At 45.1% G+C, this 13,667-nt stretch overlaps 1 protein-coding gene across 3 annotated transcripts in view; it reads left to right on the top strand.

Moving 5' to 3' along the window:
• LOC146809036 (lens fiber membrane intrinsic protein-like) overlaps window positions 1-13,667 on the top strand; it is a 636,754-nt gene that overhangs the window by 46,281 nt on the left and 576,806 nt on the right. The gene's annotated exons all lie outside the window — the stretch shown is intronic.

The following is a 13,667-nucleotide window of genomic DNA, read 5'->3' as shown; positions in this document are numbered from 1 at the left end:
AGCGATTGATTAGGAATTATTTTTGGTGGCCTGGTTTAGATCGCATGGTTGATCGCATGATCAGAGAATGTGGAGTATGTATGGGAAGTGAAAAAATGTTGAAGGTCAATGTACCTCCACTAAAGAGTTCGGAATGGCCTACTGAACCGTGGAAGAAAGTGGCTTTTGACATATCTGGCCCCTTCATGTGTTTACCACATGATTCTCGTTATGCGTTTGTGTTGGTAGACTATCATTCCAAGTGGCCCGAGGTAAAGTTTTCATCAGGTGCTTCCACCACCTTGGTTATGGAGTTCTTTAAAGAGGTTTTTTCTAGAGAGGGGTGTCCTGCCACACTAGTAACTGATAATGGAGTGCAACTTACTTCAAATGAAATGGAGAGTTTTTTAAGAGTTCACGACATCAAACATTATACGGTCTCGGTATATGAACCACATGAGAATGGATTGGTGGAGCGTTTTAACAAAGTGTTAAAGGGATATGTTTCTGACGGGCTTAAGTCTGGTGGAAATTGGAGAAATTTTGTGAGAGAAAAATTATGGTTATAGCGTATTACGCCTCATACTACTATAGAAGTCAGTCCTTTCAGGCTTTTAAAAGGCAGAGATCCTGCTTCTAGGATTTGTCCATGGTGGTTTAAGGAGAAGTGTAATCATAAGTCATTTTCGGACTCAATGGTCAGCGGTGTGAAAGAGAGAGTTGGCTTGAGACAAATAAAAACCAAAACCTGGTATGACAATAAGTGGAAAACTAAGTCTCATAATTTCAACAGAGGTGATTGGGTCAGAATAAAGAAACCTGGTCTCAACACAAAGTGTTCTGATAGTTTTGGTAAGCCCATGACATTGGTGAAACTGTTTGACAACAGTGTCTTGACCCAAGATGGTAGGTTTTGGAATGTTAAACGTGGTGCCAAATGTTCCAACATGTCCAAACAGACTTTTGGTTCTCCCATAGTACTTCCCAATGATACTGTGGCTTCAAGAGTGAAAAATTCGGTTTGTGATAGATGTTCTCCAAAAAGATTTTATGATATGTAATGTGTGTATTTAACTTATGTTCACTATTTCTTTTATTGTTGTTTTGGAAAGAAAGGAGATATTTTGTATTTGCATTTGCAAGGCTTATTTATTTATTCCAGGTTAAGCATGTGCACCAGAGCATCTTACAAATAACATTCTTGTTCCATATGGAACATTGAGGATGTGATCAAGGGTTGAAGGGCAGTTGCATCTGGCCTGCTGTACTGACCACTTGTATTACTGGTTGCTGTGCTGCTCATAATAAACTACATGAAAATCAACTGGATGTTTAGAAGTATTTTTAACAATTATCCTTTTCCGTAGATGGAGTACACCTTGATTTAGCTCTAAATCTAGTCTCATCTGAGTCATCAACTTGTACCCCAAATTTCTGTGGCAGATCTGATAAGTGAACCGGATCAAAGGGATCATAGTGTTCACTTCTAATGCAAATTTGGCTTGAATGGCTAAGGCCATCAATAGCACAGAGTGTGGGAATATCCTCAATAGCCAGAGTGGATTTAGCTATGGTTGGTCTTATATGACCTGGCTGTAACAGAGTTTTTTTCACTTACAGCATGTAAATTAAACAGTTTTAATTTGCGTTCAAATTTGTAAAGATCAACTCTCGTTTGTGCATAGTCTAATTCGGTGTCTGGACAAAATGATAAACCCAATTTAAGTACATCTTCCTCATGTTTAGTTATTGTTCTGTGTGAAAGATTGATTACTGTTAATTGCAGTTCTTTATCTTCCATTATGATTTATGATAAATATTTATACACAAAAAGTATTTTGTAACTTGTGATATAGTGGGAAATGAGTTGATGAAGGATGCACAAATCACTTTTGTTTATGATTATATGGTTGATAAATGCACAGATCAACGAGAAAGCTTGAATCAGCAGTCTGATCATTTTTATCAGCATTAGTGTCAGCATTAGTGGCTTCAATAATTTGTTCAAACAATATGGCCGTTGGCCCACTGGACTTCAAAATGAAGTTGAAGTACTCCTCAGTCGTCTTGGATGTCAAACTGTGACTAGCTAGTGGCTTGTGTACAATTACATAATCGTATTCTTGCAGTCTCAGACCCCACTTCTCAATTTGAGGAAGCATCTTAACTTTTGGATTTTTTAAGATGGTGAGTAATGCTTGGTGGTCTGTAATAATAGTGAAGCATTTTCCGTACAGAAATAAATGAAAGAGTTTGCAGGCCCACACTACAGCCAGACTCTCCTTCTCTGGCTGAAAATAGGCACGTTCTGTGTAAGACAGACTCCAACTGGCATAGGCCACAATGTGTCTCTGAGCGTCTGGATCGTCATTATGTTGAGCAAGAATTGCCCCGAGACCCACCGGGCTCGCATGCACTGTGATCTCAGTGTGTAGTTTGGGGTCAAAGCAGGCCAGCTTGGGTGAATTCTCAATTACATGTTTTATTCCTTTTAAACTTTGCTCACATTCAACAGACCATTGGAATGGAACATTTTGTTTGGTCAGCTCTCTTAATGGAGCACTTACAGTAGGAAAAATCACAAATGTACCTTGTGCAATAAGTGGCCATACATAGAAAGGAATGCAGCATGGTGACATCTTGATGGGTACAGGTAGCTGAAAGTACTCTTATTTTTATCAGGGTCAGAAGTCATTCCCCCATCAGAAAATATATGTCCAAAGAATTTGAGTTTGGTCTTGTGAAACTCACACTTTGCTGCATTCAGGGTGAGACCTGCATTGGCCCATAATTGTCACACTTGTGTACGAGCTTTATCGTGCTTCTTTCATGTTGCTCCAAATACTAATATGTTATCACTGTAATTAAAAGCATTTGTGCAGCTGACTACACTCTAAGACTCAACATTTTGTATCTGAACAAAACAACATGAGTCAAAAAATTGTGATGTGCCTGCAATTCTCTTCCAACTGGAGTTGATGATATCCCTTGTTCAGGTCAAGACAGGTGAAAATGTTGGCCGTTCAGTTGCATAATCATGTCCGCTATGTGTTGACCAGGATGCCTTTCTCTCTTGATTGCTTTGTTGGCTTGGTGCATATCAACGCAGATGCCCACGGCACCCTACAAGTCCTTTTTTGGCAACACCACTATAGGTGACACCCATGGCGTAGGACCAGTGGAGAACTCAATGATGTAATGCTTTAACAGCATTTATAGTTCTTTCTCAATGGCTTCTTGCAAGTGGAAAGCAGCTTTGTAGTGCCGCTGGGCAACAGGGAAAACATTCTCATTGATGTGAAGTCTCACTTTGATTGCTTTGAGCATTCTCAGGCCAAAAAATAACAACTGGAACTGACTCACAACTTCAGATTGAATGTGGAGGCTGTAATTGAAATATATCAGTTCCATGTCAGCAGCAGTAACAACGCTGAGTAGGCAGGCACTTGACAAAGCTCCTTGAAGAACATGAATTGGCTCTTGCACTGATACTGCTGCTGCTTTGAATGACCCTTGATTGTGCAACGGTTTAGAAGCTGCCCAGCTGCCGCAGCTTCAGAAGGACCACGATCCACCACCACCAGCAACAGGTTGCACACAGAAGCTGGAACAAGATCACAGCCGACCAGCTCGCGACCGCCCTGAGCAAGAACCCACCCACCCACCAGCGCAACAAACCCCAGCCAAGCGGCCACCAACCTCACGAAGTGGATCAGCGACTGCGCAGACGACCTCGCCCCTCTGAATACCCCGACTAGCAGACCCGGTAGCAAGAAAGCCCCATGGTTCACCGACGAACTCAAGAGCTCCAAGAAGAACTGCCGAGCCCTCGAGAGAACCTGGCGCAGAGACCCAACACCGGACAACATGACTGCCCTCAAGCTCGCCACCCGAAAACACCACCAACTCATCCACGCCACCAAGAAAACCGCATTCAAGGAACGACTGGACAACAACGCACACAACAGCAAGGAACTCTTCAACATCGTCAAAGAGCTCTCCAACCCCATCGCCGGTAACAACGACATCACCCCTTCACAAGACCTCTGCAACTCCCTCGCCTCCTACTTCCACAACAAGATCGCGGACATACACAACAGCTTCAGCAGTCAACCGACGCACGCCATGACCGAACCACCGCCCCCCCCACCACCCTCCGCGGCTGGACCCCGATCAGCACCGAAGACACCGTCCGCACGATGAACTCCATCCACTCCGGATCTCCTACCGACCCCTGCCCTCACCACGTCTTCAACAAGGCCGACGCTGTCATCGCACCCCACTTGTGGGACATCATCAACACCTCCTTCGACACCGCTACCTTCCCGGAGAGCTGGAAGCACGCTGAACTCAGCGCTCTACTAAAGAAGCCATCAGCCGACCCCACCGACCTCAAGAACTACCGCCCCATCTCGCTGCTCCCGTTTCCTGCAAAAGTCATCGAGAAGACCGTCAACAAGCAGCTGGCCGCCTTCCTCAAGACGAACGGATCCCTCGACCTCTCGCAGTCTGGCTTCCGGGCCAACCACAGCACCGAGACCGCCCTGATCGCAGCCACCGATGACATCCGAGCTCTGCTTGACAACGGAGAAACAGCGGCCCTCATCCTCCTAGACCTCTCCGCGGCCTTCGACACTGTCTGCCACCGTACACTAGTGCAGCGACTCAGCAACGTCGGAATCCAGGAGAAGGCACTGGAGTGGATCATCTCCTTCCTCGCCGGAATGACACAGAGAGTCCGCCTCCCCCCGTTCAGATCTGAAGCCACCGAAGTCATCTGCGGCGTTCCTCAAGGCTCCTCGCTCAGTCCAACCCTCTTCAACGTGTACATGAGCCCTCTCGCAGACATCGCACGCCAGCACAACCTCAACATCATCTCCTACGCCGACGACACCCAGCTGATTCTCTCCCTCACCAACGACCCCGCCACCGCCAGAGCCAACCTCCACGAAGGGATGAAAGAGGTAGCTGAATGGATGAAGAACAGCCGCCTGAAACTGAACTCGGACAAGACGGAAGTCCTCATCCTGGGATCCTCACCCTCCGCCTGGGACGACTCCTGGTGGCCCCCCGCCCTAGGCAGCGCACCCAAACCAACAGACTACGCACGCAACCTGGGCTTCATCCTGGACTCCACCCTCTCCATGACCAGACAAGTCAACGCAGTCTCCTCGTCGTGCTTCAACATCCTGCGCATGCTACGAAAGATCTTCCGGTGGATCCCCACCGAGACCAGGAAGACGGTCACCCAGGCCCTCGTCACCAGCCGTCTGGACTACGGCAACTCCCTCTACGCCGGAACCACCGCCAAACTCCAGAAAAGACTTCAGCGGATCCAGAACGCCTCAGCACGACTCATCCTGGACATCCCCCGTCGCAGCCACATCTCCGGAAACCTGAGAGACCTGCACTGGCTCCCGGTCACCAAGAGAATCACCTTCCGTCTCCTCACCCACGCACACAAAGCCCTACACAACCAAGGCCCAGGATACCTCAACAGCCGCCTCAATTTCTACGCTCCCAAACGCCAGCTTCGATCGACCGGCCACGCCCTCGCCACCGTCCCCCGCATCCGAAGAGCCACCACAGGGGGACGGTCCTTCTCCTTCCTCGCCGCCAGGACGTGGAACTCCCTCCCGACCCACCTCCGCCTGACCCAGGACCACCTCGCCTTCAGGAAGCAACTCAAGACCTGGCTGTTCGAGCAGTAGCGGACCCCCCTCCCCTAGCGCCTTGAGACCCTCTGGGTGAGTAGTGCGCTATATAAATGCTTTGATTGATTGATTGATTGATTATGTATACTTTTGTGTTTGTCGAGTAAAGACGTGGCACAGGAAATAAGCTGTTGAACTCAACTGGCCTGACGTTAATCGATAGACCACTGTCTGTAATGAAAGTTATGGGGCAACTGTTGACCTTTATTGTAATCTTGGGGCGATGTCCAAATTAGTTTTGTTGTTTTATTTGGTGGTTTGCTTTTGTCACTCGGTTTTCCTTGCAAGCAGCCAAACCTACATGTGCCCATCATTCAGTGGTCGAGACCATCAGAGCACATCCATTTTCCTCACTGGCGCTTGATGATGACGTTGGCTAGCTTCTGCAGGACGAACTTGACAACGATCGACTTTGTCTGGTTTCTACTTGTCATAACTGATGCTGCCTTTTCGTCTTGTGGGTGTGGCTAGAAGGTTTTTGGAACTTTCTGGCGGTCATTTTCTCTTCACATTATGGCATAGTTAGCTTTTATTTTACTTTGCAAACCATTATGAAGTTTTTCTCCTTACCGCAACTCTCGTACATTTGATCCAGGGCTGAACATTTGTCTTTATGCGAATATGAAAATTCACATCAGAAACTCACAGTTTCTTTCTTTGCAGATGGCGACTTGCATGTGTCTACTCTGTGTATGTCTTTGCTATTCATAGCCAATGCGGATTCATTTTTCACTGTTCACGCTTTCATGTTAGCGGCGTGTTGATCTTTCCTTTTTTGGCCTGGACGGCCAAGAGTACCTTCTCTAAGCTGACTGTCTCTCTCAACATGCGTCTTCTGAAGGAATCTGAAAGACAGCTATCGATCGCTTAAACACATATTTCTTCTTCATCATTAAACTCACAAAATCTGCAACGTTTGAGAAGCACATCAGCGTTTTAACAAACTCATCTATCATTTGACCAGCTTGCCGTCAGGCTTGACTGAAAATGTACCTTTTATAATCGACGTTCGGCATTGGAATGAACTTGGCTGCCAACGCTTCCTTGACTTGAGGATATGATATTTCATAAGCTTGTGATATCTTCTTCAGCACTTTCCTTACTCTGTCACCGGCGAGGTTCTTTAGATACTTAATGCTTTTCTTATCATCTACCTCTTCTAGGGCATCTATGAAATCATCAATTGTCTCGATCCAGGCAGTTCATCTGGCGCCGATATTCTGCTTCTTAGTGGTGCTGAATGGCGGTGGTGGTTTCAGAAATGTGGCTGCACTGTACTTCACGCTTCTTTTGGCAGCCATTGAAAATGTTCACGATACTGAAGTCCTTCACGGCGTCTACAGGAAGCTGTATCTTCAACAAGCACAACCCTTACGCCTGCACTTGAGGTCATACAGCTCTTTGTCTGTTTTTGCCAGTATGTGGATCGCCATCTCTCGTAACTGTTTATAGTTTCCGTTAGCGGTTCTCTTTGCATGGGTGATGGGTCTGTGTTAGGCTGTATTGCAGTGTCTCTTCTTTTGGTCGTACTAGTGGATTTCTGGTGGACTTTTGAATGTGCTCATCTGCAGGGCCTTCAACTTCTTCGAGAGCTGTAAGTGGGCTGGAGCCAGGCTTAGATTCCACACACACACAAACTTTGAACTGCTTCTCATTGAAATATGCGCACATGTCACACAGAAGGAGTTTGCTGTAGCTTTGGAGACTTCCAGGTAGAGCATTCTCCTTTCTTTGGGGCACAGATCCCGCACTCGTCGGCAGTTATAATGTCCTCCCCAGCCCGGTATCATGCAAGGTAATAGTCCGCCCATGGAGCTCTGGACTGTATGTCTTTATTGCTCAGCATTGTGTTATAATCTAGGAAGTAAATGGTGCATCCTCTCTGTTGCTGTCCTTGCCTTGCTGCTCAGTCTGTGTGATGTCATCGGAATGTTGAGTGTGTTTGAGTGGAAGCAAAGATCAGTTGGTGAGATGGGCTGAGCAGCAGGGAGGCTGCTCCTGGTGGGGCATTACTGGACACTGATTAAGACCTAGCATGAACTTATTGTGGATCCTAACCAAAGAATAAAGCTAAGATCTTGGACCACATCTTATGGACTACCTAGCTTTCCTTAATTGTAACACTGGCGACGAGTTAGAAGAACCTGCGTGCTGATTGGACTTTTAGAAGTGAAGAAATCATCTAGATTTGAAGAAACCTGGCACCCCTAATGCCCCACCAGTGACCTTGTCAACGGTCGCCCACGACGTGATGGTGCCAGTTTCTGTTTGCCTGTCTACTTCCTCCTATATTGGTCTGCTGTGATGTACTACACTCTCTCAAAGGTTTGTTGTGGAAAACTAACTCTCCTGATTACTTGCAGAGATGCAGATGATGGCGTCATCTCTAAAGCTTTTGTAGTGTAGTGTGGAGGAGCTCTGCTATTGTCTTTTTCAATCTGTTCGACGTATATCGGATGTAATGGATCTGTAAACTGTTGGTCAAGAGGCACACCGCTAGTCCCGGTCTTAGAGAACAACAAGGTTTGGAGAGCTCATTGGGATGCTGTCCTTCCGTGTAACAAGAGAACTGGATTGTGTCTGCAGGAGGAGTGTTGTATTTATACAACGAACCGACGTGTGTATGAACGGAGGAGTGTTCCTGGATTGTGACTGAACAGAGGGTGTATTTATACAATATTCTGATCCTAACTTCAAGCGTTACCTTATTCATCTGTTAGGTGGCGTTCAAGTTTGAAAACAACGCTCGTGCCGTGAATAGCACGCGCTGAAGTACCTGTTTCGTAGCGGGCGGTGAGGTTGCCATGGATCCTCTTTGACGAGTGCTGTCGATGCTTGTTCCATTGCCTGCATGTAACAGCGTGCCGGGAGCCACCCGACGCGCCGTCACCTACGTGCCACCATTTTTTTTAAGTCAGGGCTCAAATGGGAGGAGCGGAGACTTCTCCCTGGTTTCCGGGGTAACGCAGAGTCGCATGCAAGATTTCAAGGAGCGGCGATTGAGTAAGACGCGGAGTGGCATGAAAGATTTCCTTTTTGTTTTGACTTGCCGTGATATTCCACGAGTACCAAAGGGAACGTAGATGTCACTTGGAGGAATTCCTTTGGTTTTGCTGTCTAAAGGCACCTGTGAGCCTCGGGTGAGAAGTCGCTCACCGGTCACGTGACTGTTTGGTTAAATTTCTTTAATGTGTAGTCTAAGCTTTTGCTGTAATGTTTAGCGCCATCCTTATGCTTTCGTTTTGTTTTCCATGCTCTTTCAAGAATATTTGAAGTTGTCTGGTATGTCAGCACCAGTATATGCTGTTTGGTGTGTGCTGTTTAAGGATTACGTATGTCCTAAGTCCTGGGTTTTTGGCAGAAGAAGGGGGTGTTTGTGTTACCTTCTCAGTCCTGCAAGTGTTACTGCACTGTAGTGCGTAATGGATGCTGTAGGGGAGGTGTCTTGGGTTCCCAGTCCTGTGAGCTGGTGTTTATGAGGGTTCTCCTTGTTTTGTGGTTGTATGAATAAGAGGGAGAGAGAAAGTATAGTGTCTCTGGTCTTGTTAGTGTGTGTTTTCATTTAAACTTTGCCTTGTGTGAGGTGTTGGCCTGTGTGTCATGAGTACACATGTTAGAAGACTCTCTATTTTGAGGCTTTTCAGATTTATCTGTCTGGTTTAACCCATGATTTGGTGGTTACCTTGTGTGGGGTGTCGGTCTCTGCGTTATGGGTGCGCACGTAAGAAGATCCTTACTATGAGGCTTCTCAGACTTATCTGTCTGGTTTTACCCATGATTTGGTGGTTACCTTGTGTGGGGTGTCGGTGTGTGCGTTATGGGTGCGCACGTAAGAAGACTTATTTTAAGGCTTCTCAGACTTACCTGTCTGGTTTTACCCATGAGTTGTGGGTTACTTTGTGTGAAGTGTTGGTCTGTGCGTTTGGGTGCGCACATAAGAAGACTTTTGTTAAGGCTTCTCGGACTTGCTTGTCTGGTTTTACCCATGAGTTGTGGGTTACTTCGTGTGAAGTGTTGGTCTGTGCGTGGTGGGTGCGCACGTAAGAAGATCTTTGTTAAGGCTTCTCAGACTCATCTGTCTGGTTCTACCTTTGGGTTGATGGTTACCTCGTGTGAGGTGTTGGTCTGCGTGTTATCAGTATGCACATTAGAAGACTCCTTATTGTGTGCCTTCTCAGACTTATGTCTGGTTGTACCATTTAATAAGTTACCTGGTGAGAATGGTTGATCTGTGCGTCACAGGAGCGCACGTGTGGAAACTTATTATCTTTTTGTCATCTTGATTTTCCTTTCAAGGGTTGCAAGAATACCCTTTTCAAGGTTATATTCTGAAGCTTCGTGTTATACTTCAAGCTCATTGGTTTTTGGGTTGTGTGTCTTTCTATCATCGCACAATTTATTTATTTAGTCATTGCAGGGAAGTACTTTGTTTTTGCATTTTCCTATTCTTTGCAATTTGCATGAAAGTACATTGTTCTTGCATGTTCCTATTTTCACAAATTTGATGAGGGGGGGATGTGTTATAATCTAGGAAGTAAATGGTGCATCCTCTCTGTTGCTGTCCTTGCCTTGCTGCTCAGTCTGTGTGATGTCATCGGAATGTTGAGTGTGTTTGAGTGGAAGCAAAGATCAGTTGGTGAGATGGGCTGAGCAGCAGGGAGGCTGCTCCTGGTGGGGCATTACTGGACACTGATTAAGGCCTAGCATGAACTTATTGTGGATCCTAACCAAAGAATAAAGCTAAGATCTTGGACCACATCTTATGGACTACCTAGCTTTCCTTAATTGTAACACATACAATCTCAATCTGTCCTTTTGAGTATGTCATAACCGTTAATATTCACACCTTAACACCTCCCAACCAGTTACGTACTTCCTCTACTGAGTACCCCTAGAACTGCTAGGGTCCTTATACACACACTGTCTCAACACTAAAGGCATGACCTGAGCGCAGGAGCACCCAAAGCCGGAGTGTCGCCTCCCAGAAGAGGAAGGAAGCCAAATATGTTGTGTGTGTCCCTGTTCTTCCGGGCAATGCATGAAGAATGGCCAGAACTCTGCTATGTTTAGATGAGAACAATTAGAGACTACAAGAATAACTGAGCGCACAAACTCAAAAGACGGGTGAAACTGCACCTGTGCTTGTTGTCTGACCAAGCCTTAACTCAAACAGAAGAGAAGGGTCGAGAGGGAGGAGTATATGCATAACCCATCAAGCTGTCCTATGTTAGGTGAGCGGTGTGGAGATTAGCTTGTTCTATGTCTTAATCGCCTACCACTTTCCATTTGGGACATGTTTCTTTTACTTTTTCCATCATGAATGCAGAACCACAAGAAACTGAATAGAATTTCCAAAGCTGTGCTCTCTGGTGTACTATAAGCTTGCATTGATATTCATTTTGATCAAGAAATATCATGTTCAATCAATGCAGGGGTAGAATGTCTGCACTGGCATTTTTATTTTGACATAAAAGCACGAGGCATAAAACTTGGGCATACCTAAGGAGTGACTCTGTACTTTCAGATATAATCAAGGTAAGCAATAACTCCTATTTCACTGCTTTGCAAATAAAAAAAATAATCTTTATGTAAAGTATTTAAGACCCAATATATGTTTGCTACAATTCCTCTTAGAGTTTATTATGCCAAGGAGTTGCAGAGGTTTATAATTAACCAATTGTTGGCTTCATGGTGTAATCACATAAGATGTCGCCAGGGAATGTGGAAGAGCCACCACATTGGCCAGTATTGTGCCATCCCCTGCACTGTATCTTCCTGTTTTCACTGACGCTCAAGAATCTCGAATAACAATGAGTTTTACCCCTGCAGCCACCTGGCCTCACACTCATAGTATACTGTTTGTGATAGGACTACAGACTGGGGTCTGCTAGTCTTGTGTACGCTACCCCCATCTGAGCAGCAACTTTAGCCTCGTTTGAAACTGCGATTATACTGACAAGAATATGAACCCTATTCAAAACATCTATATAGCTGATGTGCAGTGTTGGGACGGGAATGTCAACTGCATGATGTGCAGTCATTCCCCCTGCCCTACATGCCTGAACTGCATACCTATGATCCTGTTTTTTTGATTTTGAGTCATGCCACTCACTATTCCAGTGTGCATGCAATGCCCTAGGTCTGGTCTTTTGACAATGATAGGTTCTGGATCTAGTCCTGAATTTGGGGGGGGGGCACCTATTGCACTTCCTAGTGACGGGAAACTACCATCCCTATTGCGGGGTTCATACATGGCTCATTATGGTAGCAGAGTACTGTGTTAATGAGTTATAGTGACAGGTTTTTACCTGTGAGACATGAATGCGCGCCTAGAAGGCCCATTCACCTAAATTTTCACTGCTGATGATCAACCTGGAATCCTGTTCGCAGCATTCTGTGCGTCTTACACATGCGTGTGCACTAGACGTGAAAGTTTGCCATTCATGAGTGATACAGGCCTGTGGTGACCACTATTGAGGCCCACAGCCTGCACCAGAATACAAGATAGCGGAGAGGCTGCTTTCTGCAGGCAGCATATGTATAGTTCTGACATTATTTTAAGCAATATCATTGCATACGTAGTATATACATAGTATTCAGCATTCTTTGATACCTATAGGTATCATCCTCATGTACTTCTGCTGTTTCTCCACAATTCCAACCTCGCTCCCAGGGCAATCCAGTGATGGATTACAACCAATATCTAGTTACCCGGAATGCACAGTATTGGAGGGAGTAAATGTGCTACCTGTATTCAATCTCAGTAAGTCATCTTTATCTGATTCTACTATTGCATTGCTATCAAAAGTACTGACGTTTGCCCCCCATTCCGGACTAAACAAATTTGAGCTATTCAGGGATCTGGTAGCTTTTTTCAGGAAAATAAGATTAAGGGTATTTTTGCAGGCACAGACCAACAAGAGGGTGCTTTAAATTTATCCGGCCTTGTACCGCAATCTTTATTTACACCCACATTAGATCAACTACCGCCAGAATTAGCGGTATTCGAGAAAAGTGGTCTATAATAAGATCTTGAACATCACAAAGCATGTACCCATAACACCTTTTAACCTGAATAAAGATGAATACACAGCAATGCAAACTCTTAAACAGACACCTAGCGTGACGATCAAAGGGTGTGATAAAGGAGGAGGCATTGTTGTGTATGATACTCCCACATACATCTTAAAAATGAATCAAATGTTGGGAGACACGCGATATTATTGTCCCATATCTAGAGACCCTACGCCTCAAATTATCACCCAAATACGTAGGATTTCTAACAAAGCTTTCAAAAATGGAGATATCTGCAATAAGGAGTGGACTTTCCTTAATACAGAAAAACCAAGAATGGCTAGCATCTACGGTATACCAAAGGTACACAAGAATGCTGTGGACCCGCCGTTGAGACCGATAGTCAACACCATCGGATCAGCGACGGAACCACTAGCTAAATACGTAGATGCATTACTATGTAAACATATAGCTAAAACCCCAGCCTTTGTTCAAGATACCCGACATGTCATTAATTTATTGGAAAACACCCCATTTTGCGTTGACACTCAGTATATGGTCACTATGGACATAGAGGCCTTATACAGTAACATCCCAATTGAAGGAGCCTTGGCAGCAGTGCACTGGTTCATTAATGCCTACAACATCAAATGCCCATCTATTTTTGTGTTAGAATGTCTAAAAGTTGTGCTAGAAGATAATGTTTTCGAGTTTAACCAACAGTTGTACAAACAGAATCAAGGCGTCAGCATGGGGGCGTCTTGTGCCCCAACTGTGGCGAACATTTATATGCCCCTTTATGAAAATAAATACATCTTCAACGAGATAGCACCATTTTATGAATCTGTGACCAAATGATCACGGTTCATTGATGATGTTTTTTTTATTTGGTCAGATTCATATGAGAAGCTGCTTGAATTCATTGAAGGGATCAATTTATGTGAAAACAATATCAGTTTC

Source organism: Triturus cristatus, chromosome 7 (genome assembly GCF_964204655.1).
Source record: "Triturus cristatus chromosome 7, aTriCri1.1, whole genome shotgun sequence".
Classification (NCBI taxonomy): Eukaryota; Metazoa; Chordata; class Amphibia; order Caudata; family Salamandridae; genus Triturus; species Triturus cristatus.
Note: the sequence above shows the minus strand (reverse complement) of the source record. Positions and strands in the feature narration are given on the sequence as shown.